Source organism: Hyla sarda, unplaced genomic scaffold (genome assembly GCF_029499605.1).
Source record: "Hyla sarda isolate aHylSar1 unplaced genomic scaffold, aHylSar1.hap1 scaffold_2433, whole genome shotgun sequence".
NCBI classification, from domain to species: domain Eukaryota; kingdom Metazoa; phylum Chordata; class Amphibia; order Anura; family Hylidae; genus Hyla; species Hyla sarda.
The window spans coordinates 1-26,844 of NW_026609120.1; the positions used below are offsets into that span (position 1 = coordinate 1).

Consider the following 26,844-nt stretch of genomic DNA (forward strand, 5'->3'; position numbering starts at 1 on the left):
TTCCGTCTGAGGATGACCCCCAATAAGTCCAAAACAAGGGAACGTGCCCCTGCAGAGAGATCAGTGGATAATAGGCAATTGGCGACCGCCTGGATCCCCTTTGAGTGTTCGATCGACGTGTAAAGATTAACCACGTCGAACGATACCAGAAGGGATCCAGGGGGGCAAACCAAATCCTGAATTTTGGAAATGAAATCACCCGTGTCACGAATAAATGATTTAGCCGAGGTGGCATGACATCTTAAAATCTTATCCAAATAAACGGCAATGGGGGAGAACACAGAACCACTCCCGGAGACGATAGGTCGTCCGGGGGGGTTCTGGAGGTTCTTATGTATCTTAGGTAAACAATATAGGACTGGTGTTATAGGATGTTTTTGAGTCAAAAATGTTACCAATTCTGTATCTATAATATGGTTCTCAACCGCCTGCTGTAAAAGAAATGAGATGTCAGCCTGGATTTCCTACAAAGGATCCTTCCTAAGTTTACTGTAAACCGTGACATCAGACACTTGTCTAGTAATCTCGGCTAGATAAAGTGGGGTGTCCATAACAACCAGGGCACCCCCCTTATCCGCGGCTTTGATGGTGATGTCAGAATTTTTTTGTAACCTTGATAATACATCATATTCACTGCGAGTCAAATTATGCCAACCGGAATGAGTAGAATTCTCTTTCAATACATTAATCTGTTTGGTGACAACCTCAACAAATGCTTCAATTCCATTATTGGTTCTGGGTGGCATAAACTGACTTTTGTTAAACAGATTAACATCCTTTAGAGTTAACTCAGCAGATTGGACCAAACTAGTAGTGTTATCATTAAGCGGAATGTCTTGAACAATACATGTATAGAAGTCTATTTGGACTCATATGTATTTTAGACTATGCTGTGCGTTTTTTGGTCAGGGGCACTTCGGGTATCGACAGGCGCATTTGATATGCGCAGGTCGATTCACCGATATGCGATCACCCATGTAGACGCACCACGCATGCGCAGGCAGTTGGCGCTTGCGCGGATCATTTTGTTATGATCGCGGACATCTATGACGCTCCTGCATCAGCTGACCTATAGTGGTCAGCTGATCGGAAGTACACGATGTGGAGCCACGCAGCCGCAGTTTGTTTATTTACATCTATGACGCTCCTGCATCAGCTGACCTATAGTGGTCAGCTGATCGGAACTACACGATGTGGAGCCACGCAGCCGCAGTTTGTTTATTTACAAACACAGCTGACACACACGCACGCTAGATCTCTTATGCGATCTATATGATGAAGATGCAATCGGAGACATGGATCAATGTAAGTGAAGTCCCAGTGAACACATCTGAAGCTTATATATGTTTTGATGGTCGTTTTTTATGCTCATTAAGATTTATAGTTTTTGTGTATTTGAATCACTATGACAACACAACTTAACCAATAGGATGTGGTCACTGATTATAATGATATATGTATAACACCTGTTATGTAACCAATCACAGCATGTTGTGATTCCTATATATATGCACATTGTCACTTTGTTTGATATGCTTGAAAAAGGCAGTTTATTGCCGAAACGTTGCACATGGATGGCAAATAAAATCTTGCTCCATCTACCAGCCTGAGTCCTCAGCTATTTGGTGCTGTATCCCTTCTGAATTTCTGCATGCTTTTCCGGGTTGGCATTCCCGGATGATCACCTGCACATGCTGATTTGATCGGTGCTGTCTCCCCCATCATCCACATATATATATATATATATATATATATATATATATATATATATACGCGCACACACACACATATATATAAACGTATTCTCCGTTGAGATATTGCAGCCGCTGCTGTGTCCAGGCCCAGGAGCCTTAGCACTGTGCTGTGATGTCACTCAATACCACTGACATCACTAGGTGTAAACAACATCTCTCCTTTGCTGTGTATGTGACTATGGAGCTGTTTGGTGATGTCGTCTATTATGGCCTTCATAGAAGCAACAGGAGATTGTTGCATCCATCTAGAACCCTCAGAACTACAGTGCTATGATGTCACTCACTTCCACAGGCCTTGGAGAGTGTAAACAACAACAACCCAGCTTTGTTGTGTATGTAACCATAGGGATTTGTGATGTCACCTAGAACCTTCACAGCAGCGACAGCTTTATGAGGAGCATCAGCACTGCTCTGCCTGAGCAGAACCATCACCGCCATAGGTTGTCAAATAACCCGGATTTAACCCACACAGGTAAGTCCAATGGGGTGCAGGCATGTCCTCTATGCTTACAGCTTCCCGTGGGTGTTGGTTTGATACCGTTTGGGGACAGCCAAGGAGGCATCTGCAGGCAACAAAGGTAGGTGTGTGCTTGTGTGTGTGTTTCCTATGCAGATCCTAAGCCCAGTGTCACATGCAAGTAGGAGGAGTAAGAAGGGTTCCTGGCAAATCCGGGTTATGGATTGCATTTAAAAAGGCCCCGTGGGAGTGCAATGGGCCCCTGTCTTGCTGCTTAGCAATAATGGTATGGGTTTAGGTTCTGCTGTGTGTACTGGTGGTTGACTGCCCCCCAGCCCAGAGTGTGCATGGAAAATTGTCTGGCAGCCTCCCTGACAGCAAGCAGTGATAGTGCCCATGAAGGGCACCTTGTTGGGCCCGCCCCTTTCACGGTTATCGCTTCTCGGCCTTTTGGCTAAGATCAAGTGTAGTATCTGTTCTTATCAGTTTAATATCTGATACGTCCCCTATCTGGGGACCATATATTAAATGGATTTTTGAGAACGGGGGCCGATTTCGAAGCTTGCTTCCGTCGCCCTATGCATTGACCCGATATGGCAGTATCTTCGGGTACAGTGCACCACCCCCTTACAGGGTTAAAAAGAAAGATTCCTACTTTCATTGCTACCTGCTTGCTGGCTAGCCAGCTAGCCAGCCCTGTGGGCCTTGCTGCTGCTGCAGCCAAAAAACAAAAGGTGGTGCTGCTGCTGCTTCTGCTGCTTCTGCTTCTGCTTGTGTCTGGCCGCTGTTGGAGCGTCCAGGCACAGGACTTCTGCTGCTGCTGACTAAATGGCCTCCTTAATTGGATCATTTGAGTAGCCAGCACACCTGTGCAGGTAGGGCATGACATGATAGGCAGCTGCCTTGATAGCGGGTGGGTGCTGAATGTTCCTAATTGACAAAATAAGATTAATGCTTATGAAGAAATATAAAATCTCATCCCTTCCCCAATATCGCGCCACACCCCTACCCCTTAATTCCCTGGTTGAACTTGATGGACATATGTCTTTTTTCGACCGTACTAACTATGTAACTATGTAACATAACATGGGGGGGGGGGGGGTCTCCTGGCTGTTCACACAGGTGTGTCATTGCTGTACATTGACCATGCATTGCTTCTGTGGTATTGCAAAGGCAAAGACAAATGCTTCCAGCCATCCATTGCACTAATGGATTGGTCATCAGCTGGCTGTCTATGTCCCGCATCAATATAGACCAAAGTACAGAGGGTTAGGCTATGCTATTGTGCACCTACCTGATGCATCAGAAGGTGCGAGGCCCTTGCTAAATTCTGTGCACAGACTTTGAGATCTATACTTTAGACTGTATCTAAACCTGCTCCAACATGGACTGACATTCTGGCCTACTTTCAGCCGATGCGACTTGTCTGTCGCTGAACAGTCGCTTTTTATGTATTCAGCACCTATGTATAATGTTGTAAAAATGCTCTAGAAGCTAAAGTCGCAGAAATGTCACACATATTTGGCCTGCAACTTTCTGTGCGACAAATTCAGACAGGAAAAATCAGTATAAATCCTTAGAAAATTATCCCCCAGTGTCTCCATCTGCTGGCGGTATTGAATAAGCATTGCTGCACTGATGGGGTATGCATTAGACGAAAAAAAAGAAGAAAAAGAAGAATAATACGCCCAGAAAAGAGGCGAAAAGGAGAAAAACGTAAAAAAACGTGAAAAAAAAGTAAGAGGAAGAGAAGGGAAAAAAAGGTGGAAATGGGTTTAAAAGTGATTTCGGCGGAGAAATATATATATATATATATATATATATATATATATATATATACGCGCACACACACACATATATATAAACGTATTCTCCGTTGAGATATTGCAGCCGCTGCTGTGTCCAGGCCCAGGAGCCTTAGCACTGTGCTGTGATGTCACTCAATACCACTGACATCACTAGGTGTAAACAACATCTCTCCTTTGCTGTGTATGTGACTATGGAGCTGTTTGGTGATGTCGTCTATTATGGCCTTCATAGAAGCAACAGGAGATTGTTGCATCCATCTAGAACCCTCAGAACTACAGTGCTATGATGTCACTCACTTCCACAGGCCTTGCAGAGTGTAAACAACAACAACCCAGCTTTGTTGTGTATGTAACCATAGGGATTTGTGATGTCACCTAGAACCTTCACAGCAGCGACAGCTTTATGAGGAGCATCAGCACTGCTCTGCCTGAGCAGAACCATCACCGCCATAGGTTGTCAAATAACCCGGATTTAACCCACACAGGTAAGTCCAATGGGGTGCAGGCATGTCCTCTATGCTTACAGCTTCCCGTGGGTGTTGGTTTGATACCGTTTGGGGACAGCCAAGGAGGCATCTGCAGGCAACAAAGGTAGGTGTGTGCTTGTGTGTGTGTTTCCTATGCAGATCCTAAGCCCAGTGTCACATGCAAGTAGGAGGAGTAAGAAGGGTTCCTGGCAAATCCGGGTTATGGATTGCATTTAAAAAGGCCCCGTGGGAGTGCAATGGGCCCCTGTCTTGCTGCTTAGCAATAATGGTATGGGTTTAGGTTCTGCTGTGTGTACTGGTGGTTGACTGCCCCCCAGCCCAGAGTGTGCATGGAAAATTGTCTGGCAGCCTCCCTGACAGCAAGCAGTGATAGTGCCCATGAAGGGCACCTTGTTGGGCCCGCCCCTTTCACGGTTATCGCTTCTCGGCCTTTTGGCTAAGATCAAGTGTAGTATCTGTTCTTATCAGTTTAATATCTGATACGTCCCCTATCTGGGGACCATATATTAAATGGATTTTTGAGAACGGGGGCCGATTTCGAAGCTTGCTTCCGTCGCCCTATGCATTGACCCGATATGGCAGTATCTTCGGGTACAGTGCACCACCCCCTTACAGGGTTAAAAAGAAAGATTCCTACTTTCATTGCTACCTGCTTGCTGGCTAGCCAGCTAGCCAGCCCTGTGGGCCTTGCTGCTGCTGCAGCCAAAAAACAAAAGGTGGTGCTGCTGCTCCTTCTGCTGCTTCTGCTTCTGCTTGTGTCTGGCCGCTGTTGGAGCGTCCAGGCACAGGACTTCTGCTGCTGCTGACTAAATGGCCTCCTTAATTGGATCATTTGAGTAGCCAGCACACCTGTGCAGGTAGGGCATGACATGATAGGCAGCTGCCTTGATAGCGGGTGGGTGCTGAATGTTCCTAATTGACAAAATAAGATTAATGCTTATGAAGAAATATAAAATCTCATCCCTTCCCCAATATCGCGCCACACCCCTACCCCTTAATTCCCTGGTTGAACTTGATGGACATATGTCTTTTTTCGACCGTACTAACTATGTAACTATGTAACATAACATGGGGGGGGGGGGGGGGGGGTCTCCTGGCTGTTCACACAGGTGTGTCATTGCTGTACATTGACCATGCATTGCTTCTGTGGTATTGCAAAGGCAAAGACAAATGCTTCCAGCCATCCATTGCACTAATGGATTGGTCATCAGCTGGCTGTCTATGTCCCGCATCAATATAGACCAAAGTACAGAGGGTTAGGCTATGCTATTGTGCACCTACCTGATGCATCAGAAGGTGCGAGGCCCTTGCTAAATTCTGTGCACAGACTTTGAGATCTATACTTTAGACTGTATCTAAACCTGCTCCAACATGGACTGACATTCTGGCCTACTTTCAGCCGATGCGACTTGTCTGTCGCTGAACAGTCGCTTTTTATGTATTCAGCACCTATGTATAATGTTGTAAAAATGCTCTAGAAGCTAAAGTCGCAGAAATGTCACACATATTTGGCCTGCAACTTTCTGTGCGACAAATTCAGACAGGAAAAATCAGTATAAATCCTTAGAAAATTATCCCCCAGTGTCTCCATCTGCTGGCGGTATTGAATAAGCATTGCTGCACTGATGGGGTATGCATTAGACGAAAAAAAAGAAGAAAAAGAAGAATAATACGCCCAGAAAAGAGGCGAAAAGGAGAAAAACGTAAAAAAAACGTGAAAAAAAAGTAAGAGGAAGAGAAGGGAAAAAAAGGTGGAAATGGGTTTAAAAGTGATTTCGGCGGAGAAATATATATATATATATATATATATATATATATATATATATATATATATACGCGCACACACACACATATATATAAACGTATTCTCCGTTGAGATATTGCAGCCGCTGCTGTGTCCAGGCCCAGGAGCCTTAGCACTGTGCTGTGATGTCACTCAATACCACTGACATCACTAGGTGTAAACAACATCTCTCCTTTGCTGTGTATGTGACTATGGAGCTGTTTGGTGATGTCGTCTATTATGGCCTTCATAGAAGCAACAGGAGATTGTTGCATCCATCTAGAACCCTCAGAACTACAGTGCTATGATGTCACTCACTTCCACAGGCCTTGCAGAGTGTAAACAACAACAACCCAGCTTTGTTGTGTATGTAACCATAGGGATTTGTGATGTCACCTAGAACCTTCACAGCAGCGACAGCTTTATGAGGAGCATCAGCACTGCTCTGCCTGAGCAGAACCATCACCGCCATAGGTTGTCAAATAACCCGGATTTAACCCACACAGGTAAGTCCAATGGGGTGCAGGCATGTCCTCTATGCTTACAGCTTCCCGTGGGTGTTGGTTTGATACCGTTTGGGGACAGCCAAGGAGGCATCTGCAGGCAACAAAGGTAGGTGTGTGCTTGTGTGTGTGTTTCCTATGCAGATCCTAAGCCCAGTGTCACATGCAAGTAGGAGGAGTAAGAAGGGTTCCTGGCAAATCCGGGTTATGGATTGCATTTAAAAAGGCCCCGTGGGAGTGCAATGGGCCCCTGTCTTGCTGCTTAGCAATAATGGTATGGGTTTAGGTTCTGCTGTGTGTACTGGTGGTTGACTGCCCCCCAGCCCAGAGTGTGCATGGAAAATTGTCTGGCAGCCTCCCTGACAGCAAGCAGTGATAGTGCCCATGAAGGGCACCTTGTTGGGCCCGCCCCTTTCACGGTTATCGCTTCTCGGCCTTTTGGCTAAGATCAAGTGTAGTATCTGTTCTTATCAGTTTAATATCTGATACGTCCCCTATCTGGGGACCATATATTAAATGGATTTTTGAGAACGGGGGCCGATTTCGAAGCTTGCTTCCGTTGCCCTATGCATTGACCCGATATGGCAGTATCTTCGGGTACAGTGCACCACCCCCTTACAGGGTTAAAAAGAAAGATTCCTACTTTCATTGCTACCTGCTTGCTGGCTAGCCAGCTAGCCAGCCCTGTGGGCCTTGCTGCTGCTGCAGCCAAAAAACAAAAGGTGGTGCTGCTGCTGCTTCTGCTGCTTCTGCTTCTGCTTGTGTCTGGCCGCTGTTGGAGCGTCCAGGCACAGGACTTCTGCTGCTGCTGACTAAATGGCCTCCTTAATTGGATCATTTGAGTAGCCAGCACACCTGTGCAGGTAGGGCATGACATGATAGGCAGCTGCCTTGATAGCGGGTGGGTGCTGAATGTTCCTAATTGACAAAATAAGATTAATGCTTATGAAGAAATATAAAATCTCATCCCTTCCCCAATATCGCGCCACACCCCTACCCCTTAATTCCCTGGTTGAACTTGATGGACATATGTCTTTTTTCGACCGTACTAACTATGTAACTATGTAACATAACATGGGGGGGGGGGGGGGTGTCTCCTGGCTGTTCACACAGGTGTGTCATTGCTGTACATTGACCATGCATTGCTTCTGTGGTATTGCAAAGGCAAAGACAAATGCTTCCAGCCATCCATTGCACTGATGGATTGGTCATCAGCTGGCTGTCTATGTCCCGCATCAATATAGACCAAAGTACAGAGGGTTAGGCTATGCTATTGTGCACCTACCTGATGCATCAGAAGGTGCGAGGCCCTTGCTAAATTCTGTGCACAGACTTTGAGATCTATACTTTAGACTGTATCTAAACCTGCTCCAACATGGACTGACATTCTGGCCTACTTTCAGCCGATGCGACTTGTCTGTCGCTGAACAGTCGCTTTTTATGTATTCAGCACCTATGTATAATGTTGTAAAAATGCTCTAGAATCTAAAGTCGCAGAAATGTCACACATATTTGGCCTGCAACTTTCTGTGCGACAAATTCAGACAGGAAAAATCAGTATAAATCCTTAGAAAATTATCCCCCAGTGTCTCCATCTGCTGGCGGTATTGAATAAGCATTGCTGCACTGATGGGGTATGCATTAGACGAAAAAAAAGAAGAAAAAGAAGAATAATACGCCCAGAAAAGAGGCGAAAAGGAGAAAAACGTAAAAAAACGTGAAGAAAAAGTAAGAGGAAGAGAAGGGAAAAAAAGGTGGAAATGGGTTTAAAAGTGATTTCGGCGGAGAAATATATATATATATATATATATATATATATATATATATATACGCGCACACACACACATATATATAAACGTATTCTCCGTTGAGATATTGCAGCCGCTGCTGTGTCCAGGCCCAGGAGCCTTAGCACTGTGCTGTGATGTCACTCAATACCACTGACATCACTAGGTGTAAACAACATCTCTCCTTTGCTGTGTATGTGACTATGGAGCTGTTTGGTGATGTCGTCTATTATGGCCTTCATAGAAGCAACAGGAGATTGTTGCATCCATCTAGAACCCTCAGAACTACAGTGCTATGATGTCACTCACTTCCACAGGCCTTGCAGAGTGTAAACAACAACAACCCAGCTTTGTTGTGTATGTAACCATAGGGATTTGTGATGTCACCTAGAACCTTCACAGCAGCGACAGCTTTATGAGGAGCATCAGCACTGCTCTGCCTGAGCAGAACCATCACCGCCATAGGTTGTCAAATAACCCGGATTTAACCCACACAGGTAAGTCCAATGGGGTGCAGGCATGTCCTCTATGCTTACAGCTTCCCGTGGGTGTTGGTTTGATACCGTTTGGGGACAGCCAAGGAGGCATCTGCAGGCAACAAAGGTAGGTGTGTGCTTGTGTGTGTGTTTCCTATGCAGATCCTAAGCCCAGTGTCACATGCAAGTAGGAGGAGTAAGAAGGGTTCCTGGCAAATCCGGGTTATGGATTGCATTTAAAAAGGCCCCGTGGGAGTGCAATGGGCCCCTGTCTTGCTGCTTAGCAATAATGGTATGGGTTTAGGTTCTGCTGTGTGTACTGGTGGTTGACTGCCCCCCAGCCCAGAGTGTGCATGGAAAATTGTCTGGCAGCCTCCCTGACAGCAAGCAGTGATAGTGCCCATGAAGGGCACCTTGTTGGGCCCACCCCTTTCACGGTTATCGCTTCTCGGCCTTTTGGCTAAGATCAAGTGTAGTATCTGTTCTTATCAGTTTAATATCTGATACGTCCCCTATCTGGGGACCATATATTAAATGGATTTTTGAGAACGGGGGCCGATTTCGAAGCTTGCTTCCGTCGCCCTATGCATTGACCCGATATGGCAGTATCTTCGGGTACAGTGCACCACCCCCTTACAGGGTTAAAAAGAAAGATTCCTACTTTCATTGCTACCTGCTTGCTGGCTAGCCAGCTAGCCAGCCCTGTGGGCCTTGCTGCTGCTGCAGCCAAAAAACAAAAGGTGGTGCTGCTGCTGCTTCTGCTGCTTCTGCTTCTGCTTGTGTCTGGCCGCTGTTGGAGCGTCCAGGCACAGGACTTCTGCTGCTGCTGACTAAATGGCCTCCTTAATTGGATCATTTGAGTAGCCAGCACACCTGTGCAGGTAGGGCATGACATGATAGGCAGCTGCCTTGATAGCGGGTGGGTGCTGAATGTTCCTAATTGACAAAATAAGATTAATGCTTATGAAGAAATATAAAATCTCATCCCTTCCCCAATATCGCGCCACACCCCTACCCCTTAATTCCCTGGTTGAACTTGATGGACATATGTCTTTTTTCGACCGTACTAACTATGTAACTATGTAACATAACATGGGGGGGGGGGGGGGTCTCCTGGCTGTTCACACAGGTGTGTCATTGCTGTACATTGACCATGCATTGCTTCTGTGGTATTGCAAAGGCAAAGACAAATGCTTCCAGCCATCCATTGCACTAATGGATTGGTCATCAGCTGGCTGTCTATGTCCCGCATCAATATAGACCAAAGTACAGAGGGTTAGGCTATGCTATTGTGCACCTACCTGATGCATCAGAAGGTGCGAGGCCCTTGCTAAATTCTGTGCACAGACTTTGAGATCTATACTTTAGACTGTATCTAAACCTGCTCCAACATGGACTGACATTCTGGCCTACTTTCAGCCGATGCGACTTGTCTGTCGCTGAACAGTCGCTTTTTATGTATTCAGCACCTATGTATAATGTTGTAAAAATGCTCTAGAAGCTAAAGTCGCAGAAATGTCACACATATTTGGCCTGCAACTTTCTGTGCGACAAATTCAGACAGGAAAAATCAGTATAAATCCTTAGAAAATTATCCCCCAGTGTCTCCATCTGCTGGCGGTATTGAATAAGCATTGCTGCACTGATGGGGTATGCATTAGACGAAAAAAAAGAAGAAAAAGAAGAATAATACGCCCAGAAAAGAGGCGAAAAGGAGAAAAACGTAAAAAAACGTGAAAAAAAAGTAAGAGGAAGAGAAGGGAAAAAAAGGTGGAAATGGGTTTAAAAGTGATTTCGGCGGAGAAATATATATATATATATATATATATATATATATATATATATATATATATGCGCACACACACACATATATATAAACGTATTCTCCGTTGAGATATTGCAGCCGCTGCTGTGTCCAGGCCCAGGAGCCTTAGCACTGTGCTGTGATGTCACTCAATACCACTGACATCACTAGGTGTAAACAACATCTCTCCTTTGCTGTGTATGTGACTATGGAGCTGTTTGGTGATGTCGTCTATTATGGCCTTCATAGAAGCAACAGGAGATTGTTGCATCCATCTAGAACCCTCAGAACTACAGTGCTATGATGTCACTCACTTCCACAGGCCTTGCAGAGTGTAAACAACAACAACCCAGCTTTGTTGTGTATGTAACCATAGGGATTTGTGATGTCACCTAGAACCTTCACAGCAGCGACAGCTTTATGAGGAGCATCAGCACTGCTCTGCCTGAGCAGAACCATCACCGCCATAGGTTGTCAAATAACCCGGATTTAACCCACACAGGTAAGTCCAATGGGGTGCAGGCATGTCCTCTATGCTTACAGCTTCCCGTGGGTGTTGGTTTGATACCGTTTGGGGACAGCCAAGGAGGCATCTGCAGGCAACAAAGGTAGGTGTGTGCTTGTGTGTGTGTTTCCTATGCAGATCCTAAGCCCAGTGTCACATGCAAGTAGGAGGAGTAAGAAGGGTTCCTGGCAAATCCGGGTTATGGATTGCATTTAAAAAGGCCCCGTGGGAGTGCAATGGGCCCCTGTCTTGCTGCTTAGCAATAATGGTATGGGTTTAGGTTCTGCTGTGTGTACTGGTGGTTGACTGCCCCCCAGCCCAGAGTGTGCATGGAAAATTGTCTGGCAGCCTCCCTGACAGCAAGCAGTGATAGTGCCCATGAAGGGCACCTTGTTGGGCCCGCCCCTTTCACGGTTATCGCTTCTCGGCCTTTTGGCTAAGATCAAGTGTAGTATCTGTTCTTATCAGTTTAATATCTGATACGTCCCCTATCTGGGGACCATATATTAAATGGATTTTTGAGAACGGGGGCCGATTTCGAAGCTTGCTTCCGTCGCCCTATGCATTGACCCGATATGGCAGTATCTTCGGGTACAGTGCACCACCCCCTTACAGGGTTAAAAAGAAAGATTCCTACTTTCATTGCTACCTGCTTGCTGGCTAGCCAGCTAGCCAGCCCTGTGGGCCTTGCTGCTGCTGCAGCCAAAAAACAAAAGGTGGTGCTGCTGCTGCTTCTGCTGCTTCTGCTTCTGCTTGTGTCTGGCCGCTGTTGGAGCGTCCAGGCACAGGACTTCTGCTGCTGCTGACTAAATGGCCTCCTTAATTGGATCATTTGAGTAGCCAGCACACCTGTGCAGGTAGGGCATGACATGATAGGCAGCTGCCTTGATAGCGGGTGGGTGCTGAATGTTCCTAATTGACAAAATAAGATTAATGCTTATGAAGAAATATAAAATCTCATCCCTTCCCCAATATCGCGCCACACCCCTACCCCTTAATTCCCTGGTTGAACTTGATGGACATATGTCTTTTTTCGACCGTACTAACTATGTAACTATGTAACATAACATGGGGGGGGGGGGGGGGTCTCCTGGCTGTTCACACAGGTGTGTCATTGCTGTACATTGACCATGCATTGCTTCTGTGGTATTGCAAAGGCAAAGACAAATGCTTCCAGCCATCCATTGCACTAATGGATTGGTCATCAGCTGGCTGTCTATGTCCCGCATCAATATAGACCAAAGTACAGAGGGTTAGGCTATGCTATTGTGCACCTACCTGATGCATCAGAAGGTGCGAGGCCCTTGCTAAATTCTGTGCACAGACTTTGAGATCTATACTTTAGACTGTATCTAAACCTGCTCCAACATGGACTGACATTCTGGCCTACTTTCAGCCGATGCGACTTGTCTGTCGCTGAACAGTCGCTTTTTATGTATTCAGCACCTATGTATAATGTTGTAAAAATGCTCTAGAAGCTAAAGTCGCAGAAATGTCACACATATTTGGCCTGCAACTTTCTGTGCGACAAATTCAGACAGGAAAAATCAGTATAAATCCTTAGAAAATTATCCCCCAGTGTCTCCATCTGCTGGCGGTATTGAATAAGCATTGCTGCACTGATGGGGTATGCATTAGACGAAAAAAAAGAAGAAAAAGAAGAATAATACGCCCAGAAAAGAGGCGAAAAGGAGAAAAACGTAAAAAAACGTGAAAAAAAAGTAAGAGGAAGAGAAGGGAAAAAAAGGTGGAAATGGGTTTAAAAGTGATTTCGGCGGAGAAATATATATATATATATATATATATATATATATATATATATATATATACGCGCACACACACACATATATATAAACGTATTCTCCGTTGAGATATTACAGCCGCTGCTGTGTCCAGGCCCAGGAGCCTTAGCACTGTGCTGTGATGTCACTCAATACCACTGACATCACTAGGTGTAAACAACATCTCTCCTTTGCTGTGTATGTGACTATGGAGCTGTTTGGTGATGTCGTCTATTATGGCCTTCATAGAAGCAACAGGAGATTGTTGCATCCATCTAGAACCCTCAGAACTACAGTGCTATGATGTCACTCACTTCCACAGGCCTTGCAGAGTGTAAACAACAACAACCCAGCTTTGTTGTGTATGTAACCATAGGGATTTGTGATGTCACCTAGAACCTTCACAGCAGCGACAGCTTTATGAGGAGCATCAGCACTGCTCTGCCTGAGCAGAACCATCACCGCCATAGGTTGTCAAATAACCCGGATTTAACCCACACAGGTAAGTCCAATGGGGTGCAGGCATGTCCTCTATGCTTACAGCTTCCCGTGGGTGTTGGTTTGATACCGTTTGGGGACAGCCAAGGAGGCATCTGCAGGCAACAAAGGTGTGCTTGTGTGTGTGTTTCCTATGCAGATCCTAAGCCCAGTGTCACATGCAAGTAGGAGGAGTAAGAAGGGTTCCTGGCAAATCCGGGTTATGGATTGCATTTAAAAAGGCCCCGTGGGAGTGCAATGGGCCCCTGTCTTGCTGCTTAGCAATAATGGTATGGGTTTAGGTTCTGCTGTGTGTACTGGTGGTTGACTGCCCCCCAGCCCAGAGTGTGCATGGAAAATTGTCTGGCAGCCTCCCTGACAGCAAGCAGTGATAGTGCCCATGAAGGGCACCTTGTTGGGCCCGCCCCTTTCACGGTTATCGCTTCTCGGCCTTTTGGCTAAGATCAAGTGTAGTATCTGTTCTTATCAGTTTAATATCTGATACGTCCCCTATCTGGGGACCATATATTAAATGGATTTTTGAGAACGGGGGCCGATTTCGAAGCTTGCTTCCGTCGCCCTATGCATTGACCCGATATGGCAGTATCTTCGGGTACAGTGCACCACCCCCTTACAGGGTTAAAAAGAAAGATTCCTACTTTCATTGCTACCTGCTTGCTGGCTAGCCAGCTAGCCAGCCCTGTGGGCCTTGCTGCTGCTGCAGCCAAAAAACAAAAGGTGGTGCTGCTGCTGCTTCTGCTGCTTCTGCTTCTGCTTGTGTCTGGCCGCTGTTGGAGCGTCCAGGCACAGGACTTCTGCTGCTGCTGACTAAATGGCCTCCTTAATTGGATCATTTGAGTAGCCAGCACACCTGTGCAGGTAGGGCATGACATGATAGGCAGCTGCCTTGATAGCGGGTGGGTGCTGAATGTTCCTAATTGACAAAATAAGATTAATGCTTATGAAGAAATATAAAATCTCATCCCTTCCCCAATATCGCGCCACACCCCTACCCCTTAATTCCCTGGTTGAACTTGATGGACATATGTCTTTTTTCGACCGTACTAACTATGTAACTATGTAACATAACATGGGGGGGGGGGGGGGGGTCTCCTGGCTGTTCACACAGGTGTGTCATTGCTGTACATTGACCATGCATTGCTTCTGTGGTATTGCAAAGGCAAAGACAAATGCTTCCAGCCATCCATTGCACTAATGGATTGGTCATCAGCTGGCTGTCTATGTCCCGCATCAATATAGACCAAAGTACAGAGGGTTAGGCTATTCTATTGTGCACCTACCTGATGCATCAGAAGGTGCGAGGCCCTTGCTAAATTCTGTGCACAGACTTTGAGATCTATACTTTAGACTGTATCTAAACCTGCTCCAACATGGACTGACATTCTGGCCTACTTTCAGCCGATGCGACTTGTCTGTCGCTGAACAGTCGCTTTTTATGTATTCAGCACCTATGTATAATGTTGTAAAAATGCTCTAGAAGCTAAAGTCGCAGAAATGTCACACATATTTGGCCTGCAACTTTCTGTGCGACAAATTCAGACAGGAAAAATCAGTATAAATCCTTAGAAAATTATCCCCCAGTGTCTCCATCTGCTGGCGGTATTGAATAAGCATTGCTGCACTGATGGGGTATGCATTAGACGAAAAAAAAGAAGAAAAAGAAGAATAATACGCCCAGAAAAGAGGCGAAAAGGAGAAAAACGTAAAAAAACGTGAAAAAAAAGTAAGAGGAAGAGAAGGGAAAAAAAGGTGGAAATGGGTTTAAAAGTGATTTCGGCGGAGAAATATATATATATATATATATATATATATATATATATATATATACGCGCACACACACACATATATATATAAACGTATTCTCCGTTGAGATATTGCAGCCGCTGCTGTGTCCAGGCCCAGGAGCCTTAGCACTGTGCTGTGATGTCACTCAATACCACTGACATCACTAGGTGTAAACAACATCTCTCCTTTGCTGTGTATGTGACTATGGAGCTGTTTGGTGATGTCGTCTATTATGGCCTTCATAGAAGCAACAGGAGATTGTTGCATCCATCTAGAACCCTCAGAACTACAGTGCTATGATGTCACTCACTTCCACAGGCCTTGCAGAGTGTAAACAACAACAACCCAGCTTTGTTGTGTATGTAACCATAGGGATTTGTGATGTCACCTAGAACCTTCACAGCAGCGACAGCTTTATGAGGAGCATCAGCACTGCTCTGCCTGAGCAGAACCATCACCGCCATAGGTTGTCAAATAACCCGGATTTAACCCACACAGGTAAGTCCAATGGGGTGCAGGCATGTCCTCTATGCTTACAGCTTCCCGTGGGTGTTGGTTTGATACCGTTTGGGGACAGCCAAGGAGGCATCTGCAGGCAACAAAGGTAGGTGTGTGCTTGTGTGTGTGTTTCCTATGCAGATCCTAAGCCCAGTGTCACATGCAAGTAGGAGGAGTAAGAAGGGTTCCTGGCAAATCCGGGTTATGGATTGCATTTAAAAAGGCCCCGTGGGAGTGCAATGGGCCCCTGTCTTGCTGCTTAGCAATAATGGTATGGGTTTAGGTTCTGCTGTGTGTACTGGTGGTTGACTGCCCCCCAGCCCAGAGTGTGCATGGAAAATTGTCTGGCAGCCTCCCTGACAGCAAGCAGTGATAGTGCCCATGAAGGGCACCTTGTTGGGCCCGCCCCTTTCACGGTTATCGCTTCTCGGCCTTTTGGCTAAGATCAAGTGTAGTATCTGTTCTTATCAGTTTAATATCTGATACGTCCCCTATCTGGGGACCATATATTAAATGGATTTTTGAGAACGGGGGCCGATTTCGAAGCTTGCTTCCGTCGCCCTATGCATTGACCCGATATGGCAGTATCTTCGGGTACAGTGCACCACCCCCTTACAGGGTTAAAAAGAAAGATTCCTACTTTCATTGCTACCTGCTTGCTGGCTAGCCAGCTAGCCAGCCCTGTGGGCCTTGCTGCTGCTGCAGCCAAAAAACAAAAGGTGGTGCTGCTGCTGCTTCTGCTGCTTCTGCTTCTGCTTGTGTCTGGCCGCTGTTGGAGCGTCCAGGCACAGGACTTCTGCTGCTGCTGACTAAATGGCCTCCTTAATTGGATCATTTGAGTAGCCAGCACACCTGTGCAGGTAGGGCATGACATGATAGGCAGCTGCCTTGATAGCGGGTGGGTGCTGAATGTTCCTAATTGACAAAATAAGATTAATGCTTATGAAGAAATATAAAATCTCATCCCTTCCCCAATATCGCGCCACACCCCTACCCCTTAATTCCCTGGTTGAACTTGATGGACATATGTCTTTTTTCGACCGTACTAACTATGTAACTATGTAACATAACATGGGGGGGGGGGGTCTCCTGGCTGTTCACACAGGTGTGTCATTGCTGTACATTGACCATGCATTGCTTCTGTGGTATTGCAAAGGCAAAGACAAATGCTTCCAGCCATCCATTGCACTAATGGATTGGTCATCAGCTGGCTGTCTATGTCCCGCATCAATATAGACCAAAGTACAGAGGGTTAGGCTATGCTATTGTGCACCTACCTGATGCATCAGAAGGTGCGAGGCCCTTGCTAAATTCTGTGCACAGACTTTGAGATCTATACTTTAGACTGTATCTAAACCTGCTCCAACATGGACTGACATTCTGGCCTACTTTCAGCCGATGCGACTTGTCTGTCGCTGAACAGTTTCTTTTTATGTATTCAGCACCTATGTATAATGTTGTAAAAATGCTCTAGAAGCTAAAGTCGCAGAAATGTCACACATATTTGGCCTGCAACTTTCTGTGCGACAAATTCAGACAGGAAAAATCAGTATAAATCCTTAGAAAATTATCCCCCAGTGTCTCCATCTGCTGGCGGTATTGAATAAGCATTGCTGCACTGATGGGGTATGCATTAGACGAAAAAAAAGAAGAAAAAGAAGAATAATACGCCCAGAAAAGAGGCGAAAAGGAGAAAAACGTAAAAAAACGTGAAAAAAAAGTAAGAGGAAGAGAAGGGAAAAAAAGGTGGAAATGGGTTTAAAAGTGATTTCGGCGGAGAAATATATATATATATATATATATATATATATATATATATATATACGCGCACACACACACATATATATATAAACGTATTCTCCGTTGAGATATTGCAGCCGCTGCTGTGTCCAGGCCCAGGAGCCTTAGCACTGTGCTGTGATGTCACTCAATACCACTGACATCACTAGGTGTAAACAACATCTCTCCTTTGCTGTGTATGTGACTATGGAGCTGTTTGGTGATGTCGTCTATTATGGCCTTCATAGAAGCAACAGGAGATTGTTGCATCCATCTAGAACCCTCAGAACTACAGTGCTATGATGTCACTCACTTCCACAGGCCTTGCAGAGTGTAAACAACAACAACCCAGCTTTGTTGTGTATGTAACCATAGGGATTTGTGATGTCACCTAGAACCTTCACAGCAGCGACAGCTTTATGAGGAGCATCAGCACTGCTCTGCCTGAGCAGAACCATCACCGCCATAGGTTGTCAAATAACCCGGATTTAACCCACACAGGTAAGTCCAATGGGGTGCAGGCATGTCCTCTATGCTTACAGCTTCCCGTGGGTGTTGGTTTGATACCGTTTGGGGACAGCCAAGGAGGCATCTGCAGGCAACAAAGGTAGGTGTGTGCTTGTGTGTGTGTTTCCTATGCAGATCCTAAGCCCAGTGTCACATGCAAGTAGGAGGAGTAAGAAGGGTTCCTGGCAAATCCGGGTTATGGATTGCATTTAAAAAGGCCCCGTGGGAGTGCAATGGGCCCCTGTCTTGCTGCTTAGCAATAATGGTATGGGTTTAGGTTCTGCTGTGTGTACTGGTGGTTGACTGCCCCCCAGCCCAGAGTGTGCATGGAAAATTGTCTGGCAGCCTCCCTGACAGCAAGCAGTGATAGTGCCCATGAAGGGCACCTTGTTGGGCCCGCCCCTTTCACGGTTATCGCTTCTCAGCCTTTTGGCTAAGATCAAGTGTAGTATCTGTTCTTATCAGTTTAATATCTGATACGTCCCCTATCTGGGGACCATATATTAAATGGATTTTTGAGAACGGGGGCCGATTTCGAAGCTTGCTTCCGTCGCCCTATGCATTGACCCGATATGGCAGTATCTTCGGGTACAGTGCACCACCCCCTTACAGGGTTAAAAAGAAAGATTCCTACTTTCATTGCTACCTGCTTGCTGGCTAGCCAGCTAGCCAGCCCTGTGGGCCTTGATGCTGCTGCAGCCAAAAAACAAAAGGTGGTGCTGCTGCTGCTTCTGCTGCTTCTGCTTCTGCTTGTGTCTGGCTGCTGTTGGAGCGTCCAGGCACAGGACTTCTGCTGCTGCTGACTAAATGGCCTCCTTAATTGGATCATTTGAGTAGCCAGCACACCTGTGCAGGTAGGGCATGACATGATAGGCAGCTGCCTTGATAGCGGGTGGGTGCTGAATGTTCCTAATTGACAAAATAAGATTAATGCTTATGAAGAAATATAAAATCTCATCCCTTCCCCAATATCGCGCCACACCCCTACCCCTTAATTCCCTGGTTGAACTTGATGGACATATGTCTTTTTTCGACCGTACTAACTATGTAACTATGTAACATAACATGGGGGGGGGGGGGGTCTCCTGGCTGTTCACACAGGTGTGTCATTGCTGTACATTGACCATGCATTGCTTCTGTGGTATTGCAAAGGCAAAGACAAATGCTTCCAGCCATCCATTGCACTAATGGATTGGTCATCAGCTGGCTGTCTATGTCCCGCATCAATATAGACCAAAGTACAGAGGGTTAGGCTATGCTATTGTGCACCTACCTGATGCATCAGAAGGTGCGAGGCCCTTGCTAAATTCTGTGCACAGACTTTGAGATCTATACTTTAGACTGTATCTAAACCTGCTCCAACATGGACTGACATTCTGGCCTACTTTCAGCCGATGCGACTTGTCTGTCGCTGAACAGTCGCTTTTTATGTATTCAGCACCTATGTATAATTTTGTAAAAGCTAAAGTCGCAGAAATGTCACACATATTTGGCCTGCAACTTTCTGTGCGACAAATTCAGACAGGAAAAATCAGTATAAATCCTTAGAAAATTATCCCCCAGTGTCTCCATCTGCTGGCGGTATTGAATAAGCATTGCTGCACTGATGGGGTATGCATTAGACGAAAAAAAAGAAGAAAAAGAAGAATAATACGCCCAGAAAAGAGGCGAAAAGGAGAAAAACGTAAAAAAACGTGAAAAAAAAGTAAGAGGAAGAGAAGGGAAAAAAAGGTGGAAATGGGTTTAAAAGTGATTTCGGCGGAGAAATATATATATATATATATATATATATATATATATATATATATATATATATATACGCGCACACACACACATATATATAAACGTATTCTCCGTTGAGATATTGCAGCCGCTGCTGTGTCCAGGCCCAGGAGCCTTAGCACTGTGCTGTGATGTCACTCAATACCACTGACATCACTAGGTGTAAACAACATCTCTCCTTTGCTGTGTATGTGACTATGGAGCTGTTTGGTGATGTCGTCTATTATGGCCTTCATAGAAGCAACAGGAGATTGTTGCATCCATCTAGAACCCTCAGAACTATAGTGCTATGATGTCACTCACTTCCACAGGCCTTGCAGAGTGTAAACAACAACAACCCAGCTTTGTTGTGTATGTAACCATAGGGATTTGTGATGTCACCTAGAACCTTCACAGCAGCGACAGCTTTATGAGGAGCATCAGCACTGCTCTGCCTGAGCAGAACCATCACCGCCATAGGTTGTCAAATAACCCGGATTTAACCCACACAGGTAAGTCCAATGGGGTGCAGGCATGTCCTCTATGCTTACAGCTTCCCGTGGGTGTTGGTTTGATACCGTTTGGGGACAGCCAAGGAGGCATCTGCAGGCAACAAAGGTAGGTGTGTGCTTGTGTGTGTGTTTCCTATGCAGATCCTAAGCCCAGTGTCACATGCAAGTAGGAGGAGTAAGAAGGGTTCCTGGCAAATCCGGGTTATGGATTGCATTTAAAAAGGCCCCGTGGGAGTGCAATGGGCCCCTGTCTTGCTGCTTAGCAATAATGGTATGGGTTTAGGTTCTGCTGTGTGTACTGGTGGTTGACTGCCCCCCAGCCCAGAGTGTGCATGGAAAATTGTCTGGCAGCCTCCCTGACAGCAAGCAGTGATAGTGCCCATGAAGGGCACCTTGTTGGGCCCGCCCCTTTCACGGTTATCGCTTCTCGGCCTTTTGGCTAAGATCAAGTGTAGTATCTGTTCTTATCAGTTTAATATCTGATACGTCCCCTATCTGGGGACCATATATTAAATGGATTTTTGAGAACGGGGGCCGATTTCGAAGCTTGCTTCCGTCGCCCTATGCATTGACCCGATATGGCAGTATCTTCGGGTACAGTGCACCACCCCCTTACATGGTTAAAAAGAAAGATTCCTACTTTCATTGCTACCTGCTTGCTGGCTAGCCAGCTAGCCAGCCCTGTGGGCCTTGCTGCTGCTGCAGCCAAAAAACAAAAGGTGGTGCTGCTGCTGCTTCTGCTGCTTCTGCTTCTGCTTGTGTCTGGCCGCTGTTGGAGCGTCCAGGCACAGGACTTCTGCTGCTGCTGACTAAATGGCCTCCTTAATTGGATCATTTGAGTAGCCAGCACACCTGTGCAGGTAGGGCATGACATGATAGGCAGCTGCCTTGATAGCGGGTGGGTGCTGAATGTTCCTAATTGACAAAATAAGATTAATGCTTATGAAGAAATATAAAATCTCATCCCTTCCCCAATATCGCGCCACACCCCTACCCCTTAATTCCCTGGTTGAACTTGATGGACATATGTCTTTTTTCGACCGTACTAACTATGTAACTATGTAACATAACATGGGGGGGGGGGGGGGGTCTCCTGGCTGTTCACACAGGTGTGTCATTGCTGTACATTGACCATGCATTGCTTCTGTGGTATTGCAAAGGCAAAGACAAATGCTTCCAGCCATCCATTGCACTAATGGATTGGTCATCAGCTGGCTGTCTATGTCCCGCATCAATATAGACCAAAGTACAGAGGGTTAGGCTATGCTATTGTGCACCTACCTGATGCATCAGAAGGTGCGAGGCCCTTGCTAAATTCTGTGCACAGACTTTGAGATCTATACTTTAGACTGTATCTAAACCTGCTCCAACATGGACTGACATTCTGGCCTACTTTCAGCCGATGCGACTTGTCTGTCGCTGAACAGTCGCTTTTTATGTATTCAGCACCTATGTATAATGTTGTAAAAATGCTCTAGAAGCTAAAGTCGCAGAAATGTCACACATATTTGGCCTGCAACTTTCTGTGCGACAAATTCAGACAGGAAAAATCAGTATAAATCCTTAGAAAATTATCCCCCAGTGTCTCCATCTGCTGGCGGTATTGAATAAGCATTGCTGCACTGATGGGGTATGCATTAGACGAAAAAAAAGAAGAAAAAGAAGAATAATACGCCCAGAAAAGAGGCGAAAAGGAGAAAAACGTAAAAAAACGTGAAAAAAAAGTAAGAGGAAGAGAAGGGAAAAAAAGGTGGAAATGGGTTTAAAAGTGATTTCGGCGGAGAAATATATATATATATATATATATATATATATATACGCGCACACACACACATATATATAAACGTATTCTCCGTTGAGATATTGCAGCCGCTGCTGTGTCCAGGCCCAGGAGCCTTAGCACTGTGCTGTGATGTCACTCAATACCACTGACATCACTAGGTGTAAACAACATCTCTCCTTTGCTGTGTATGTGACTATGGAGCTGTTTGGTGATGTCGTCTATTATGGCCTTCATAGAAGCAACAGGAGATTGTTGCATCCATCTAGAACCCTCAGAACTACAGTGCTATGATGTCACTCACTTCCACAGGCCTTGCAGAGTGTAAACAACAACAACCCAGCTTTGTTGTGTATGTAACCATAGGGATTTGTGATGTCACCTAGAACCTTCACAGCAGCGACAGCTTTATGAGGAGCATCAGCACTGCTCTGCCTGAGCAGAACCATCACCGCCATAGGTTGTCAAATAACCCGGATTTAACCCACACAGGTAAGTCCAATGGGGTGCAGGCATGTCCTCTATGCTTACAGCTTCCCGTGGGTGTTGGTTTGATACCGTTTGGGGACAGCCAAGGAGGCATCTGCAGGCAACAAAGGTAGGTGTGTGCTTGTGTGTGTGTTTCCTATGCAGATCCTAAGCCCAGTGTCACATGCAAGTAGGAGGAGTAAGAAGGGTTCCTGGCAAATCCGGGTTATGGATTGCATTTAAAAAGGCCCGTGGGAGTGCAATGGGCCCCTGTCTTGCTGCTTAGCAATAATGGTATGGGTTTAGGTTCTGCTGTGTGTACTGGTGGTTGACTGCCCCCCAGCCCAGAGTGTGCATGGAAAATTGTCTGGCAGCCTCCCTGACAGCAAGCAGTGATAGTGCCCATGAAGGGCACCTTGTTGGGCCCGCCCCTTTCACGGTTATCGCTTCTCGGCCTTTTGGCTAAGATCAAGTGTAGTATCTGTTCTTATCAGTTTAATATCTGATACGTCCCCTATCTGGGGACCATATATTAAATGGATTTTTGAGAACGGGGGCCGATTTCGAAGCTTGCTTCCGTCGCCCTATGCATTGACCCGATATGGCAGTATCTTCGGGTACAGTGCACCACCCCCTTACAGGGTTAAAAAGAAAGATTCCTACTTTCATTGCTACCTGCTTGCTGGCTAGCCAGCTAGCCAGCCCTGTGGGCCTTGCTGCTGCTGCAGCCAAAAAACAAAAGGTGGTGCTGCTGCTGCTTCTGCTGCTTCTGCTTCTGCTTGTGTCTGGCCGCTGTTGGAGCGTCCAGGCACAGGACTTCTGCTGCTGCTGACTAAATGGCCTCCTTAATTGGATCATTTGAGTAGCCAGCACACCTGTGCAGGTAGGGCATGACATGATAGGCAGCTGCCTTGATAGCGGGTGGGTGCTGAATGTTCCTAATTGACAAAATAAGATTAATGCTTATGAAGAAATATAAAATCTCATCCCTTCCCCAATATCGCGCCACACCCCTACCCCTTAATTCCCTGGTTGAACTTGATGGACATATGTCTTTTTTCGACCGTACTAACTATGTAACTATGTAACATAACATGGGGGGGGGGGGGGGGGGTCTCCTGGCTGTTCACACAGGTGTGTCATTGCTGTACATTGACCATGCATTGCTTCTGTGGTATTGCAAAGGCAAAGACAAATGCTTCCAGCCATCCATTGCACTAATGGATTGGTCATCAGCTGGCTGTCTATGTCCCGCATCAATATAGACCAAAGTACAGAGGGTTAGGCTATGCTATTGTGCACCTACCTGATGCATCAGAAGGTGCGAGGCCCTTGCTAAATTCTGTGCACAGACTTTGAGATCTATACTTTAGACTGTATCTAAACCTGCTCCAACATGGACTGACATTCTGGCCTACTTTCAGCCGATGCGACTTGTCTGTCGCTGAACAGTCGCTTTTTATGTATTCAGCACCTATGTATAATGTTGTAAAAATGCTCTAGAAGCTAAAGTCGCAGAAATGTCACACATATTTGGCCTGCAACTTTCTGTGCGACAAATTCAGACAGGAAAAATCAGTATAAATCCTTAGAAAATTATCCCCCAGTGTCTCCATCTGCTGGCGGTATTGAATAAGCATTGCTGCACTGATGGGGTATGCATTAGACGAAAAAAAAGAAGAAAAAAGAAGAATAATACGCCCAGAAAAGAGGCGAAAAGGAGAAAAACGTAAAAAAACGTGAAAAAAAAGTAAGAGGAAGAGAAGGGAAAAAAAGGTGGAAATGGGTTTAAAAGTGATTTCGGCGGAGAAATATATATATATATATATATATATATATATATATATATATATACGCGCACACACACACATATATATAAACGTATTCTCCGTTGAGATATTGCAGCCGCTGCTGTGTCCAGGCCCAGGAGCCTTAGCACTGTGCTGTGATGTCACTCAATACCACTGACATCACTAGGTGTAAACAACATCTCTCCTTTGCTGTGTATGTGACTATGGAGCTGTTTGGTGATGTCGTCTATTATGGCCTTCATAGAAGCAACAGGAGATTGTTGCATCCATCTAGAACCCTCAGAACTACAGTGCTATGATGTCACTCACTTCCACAGGCCTTGCAGAGTGTAAACAACAACAACCCAGCTTTGTTGTGTATGTAACCATAGGGATTTGTGATGTCACCTAGAACCTTCACAGCAGCGACAGCTTTATGAGGAGCATCAGCACTGCTCTGCCTGAGCAGAACCATCACCGCCATAGGTTGTCAAATAACCCGGATTTAACCCACACAGGTAAGTCCAATGGGGTGCAGGCATGTCCTCTATGCTTACAGCTTCCCGTGGGTGTTGGTTTGATACCGTTTGGGGACAGCCAAGGAGGCATCTGCAGGCAACAAAGGTAGGTGTGTGCTTGTGTGTGTGTTTCCTATGCAGATCCTAAGCCCAGTGTCACATGCAAGTAGGAGGAGTAAGAAGGGTTCCTGGCAAATCCGGGTTATGGATTGCATTTAAAAAGGCCCGTGGGAGTGCAATGGGCCCCTGTCTTGCTGCTTAGCAATAATGGTATGGGTTTAGGTTCTGCTGTGTGTACTGGTGGTTGACTGCCCCCCAGCCCAGAGTGTGCATGGAAAATTGTCTGGCAGCCTCCCTGACAGCAAGCAGTGATAGTGCCCATGAAGGGCACCTTGTTGGGCCCGCCCCTTTCACGGTTATCGCTTCTCGGCCTTTTGGCTAAGATCAAGTGTAGTATCTGTTCTTATCAGTTTAATATCTGATACGTCCCCTATCTGGGGACCATATATTAAATGGATTTTTGAGAACGGGGGCCGATTTCGAAGCTTGCTTCCGTCGCCCTATGCATTGACCCGATATGGCAGTATCTTCGGGTACAGTGCACCACCCCCTTACAGGGTTAAAAAGAAAGATTCCTACTTTCATTGCTACCTGCTTGCTGGCTAGCCAGCTAGCCAGCCCTGTGGGCCTTGCTGCTGCTGCAGCCAAAAAACAAAAGGTGGTGCTGCTGCTGCTTCTGCTGCTTCTGCTTCTGCTTGTGTCTGGCCGCTGTTGGAGCGTCCAGGCACAGGACTTCTGCTGCTGCTGACTAAATGGCCTCCTTAATTGGATCATTTGAGTAGCCAGCACACCTGTGCAGGTAGGGCATGACATGATAGGCAGCTGCCTTGATAGCGGGTGGGTGCTGAATGTTCCTAATTGACAAAATAAGATTAATGCTTATGAAGAAATATAAAATCTCATCCCTTCCCCAATATCGCGCCACACCCCTACCCCTTAATTCCCTGGTTGAACTTGATGGACATATGTCTTTTTTCGACCGTACTAACTATGTAACTATGTAACATAACATGGGGGGGGGGGGGGGGGTCTCCTGGCTGTTCACACAGGTGTGTCATTGCTGTACATTGACCATGCATTGCTTCTGTGGTATTGCAAAGGCAAAGACAAATGCTTCCAGCCATCCATTGCACTAATGGATTGGTCATCAGCTGGCTGTCTATGTCCCGCATCAATATAGACCAAAGTACAGAGGGTTAGGCTATGCTATTGTGCACCTACCTGATGCATCAGAAGGTGCGAGGCCCTTGCTAAATTCTGTGCACAGACTTTGAGATCTATACTTTAGACTGTATCTAAACCTGCTCCAACATGGACTGACATTCTGGCCTACTTTCAGCCGATGCGACTTGTCTGTCGCTGAACAGTCGCTTTTTATGTATTCAGCACCTATGTATAATGTTGTAAAAATGCTCTAGAAGCTAAAGTCGCAGAAATGTCACACATATTTGGCCTGCAACTTTCTGTGCGACAAATTCAGACAGGAAAAATCAGTATAAATCCTTAGAAAATTATCCCCCAGTGTCTCCATCTGCTGGCGGTATTGAATAAGCATTGCTGCACTGATGGGGTATGCATTAGACGAAAAAAAAGAAGAAAAAAGAAGAATAATACGCCCAGAAAAGAGGCGAAAAGGAGAAAAACGTAAAAAAACGTGAAAAAAAAGTAAGAGGAAGAGAAGGGAAAAAAAGGTGGAAATGGGTTTAAAAGTGATTTCGGCGGAGAAATATATATATATATAT

At 45.8% G+C, this 26,844-nt stretch overlaps 11 non-coding genes across 11 annotated transcripts; all 11 read left to right on the top strand.

Annotated features, from left to right (window-relative positions):
- Nucleotides 1–2,645: 2,645 nt before the first annotated feature.
- LOC130323168 (U2 spliceosomal RNA) lies at nucleotides 2,646–2,836 on the top strand. The gene has a single exon (XR_008868535.1). It is a non-coding gene; the product is annotated as a U2 spliceosomal RNA (small nuclear RNA).
- A 2,087-nt stretch (nucleotides 2,837–4,923) lies between these two features.
- On the top strand, nucleotides 4,924–5,114 carry LOC130323172 (U2 spliceosomal RNA). The gene has a single exon (XR_008868538.1). It is a non-coding gene; the product is annotated as a U2 spliceosomal RNA (small nuclear RNA).
- Nucleotides 5,115–7,215: 2,101 nt separating this feature from the next.
- LOC130323167 (U2 spliceosomal RNA) lies at nucleotides 7,216–7,406 on the top strand. Its single transcript, XR_008868534.1, has one exon. It is a non-coding gene; the product is annotated as a U2 spliceosomal RNA (small nuclear RNA).
- Nucleotides 7,407–9,496: 2,090 nt separating this feature from the next.
- On the top strand, nucleotides 9,497–9,687 carry LOC130323173 (U2 spliceosomal RNA). Its single transcript, XR_008868539.1, has one exon. It is a non-coding gene; the product is annotated as a U2 spliceosomal RNA (small nuclear RNA).
- A 2,094-nt stretch (nucleotides 9,688–11,781) lies between these two features.
- On the top strand, nucleotides 11,782–11,972 carry LOC130323174 (U2 spliceosomal RNA). The gene has a single exon (XR_008868540.1). It is a non-coding gene; the product is annotated as a U2 spliceosomal RNA (small nuclear RNA).
- Nucleotides 11,973–14,061: 2,089 nt separating this feature from the next.
- On the top strand, nucleotides 14,062–14,252 carry LOC130323157 (U2 spliceosomal RNA). The gene has a single exon (XR_008868525.1). It is a non-coding gene; the product is annotated as a U2 spliceosomal RNA (small nuclear RNA).
- A 2,094-nt stretch (nucleotides 14,253–16,346) lies between these two features.
- On the top strand, nucleotides 16,347–16,537 carry LOC130323159 (U2 spliceosomal RNA). Its single transcript, XR_008868526.1, has one exon. It is a non-coding gene; the product is annotated as a U2 spliceosomal RNA (small nuclear RNA).
- Nucleotides 16,538–18,626: 2,089 nt separating this feature from the next.
- On the top strand, nucleotides 18,627–18,817 carry LOC130323170 (U2 spliceosomal RNA). Its single transcript, XR_008868536.1, has one exon. It is a non-coding gene; the product is annotated as a U2 spliceosomal RNA (small nuclear RNA).
- A 2,088-nt stretch (nucleotides 18,818–20,905) lies between these two features.
- On the top strand, nucleotides 20,906–21,096 carry LOC130323160 (U2 spliceosomal RNA). The gene has a single exon (XR_008868527.1). It is a non-coding gene; the product is annotated as a U2 spliceosomal RNA (small nuclear RNA).
- Nucleotides 21,097–23,176: 2,080 nt separating this feature from the next.
- LOC130323161 (U2 spliceosomal RNA) lies at nucleotides 23,177–23,367 on the top strand. Its single transcript, XR_008868528.1, has one exon. It is a non-coding gene; the product is annotated as a U2 spliceosomal RNA (small nuclear RNA).
- Nucleotides 23,368–25,460: 2,093 nt separating this feature from the next.
- On the top strand, nucleotides 25,461–25,651 carry LOC130323162 (U2 spliceosomal RNA). Its single transcript, XR_008868529.1, has one exon. It is a non-coding gene; the product is annotated as a U2 spliceosomal RNA (small nuclear RNA).
- Nucleotides 25,652–26,844: the final 1,193 nt, after the last annotated feature.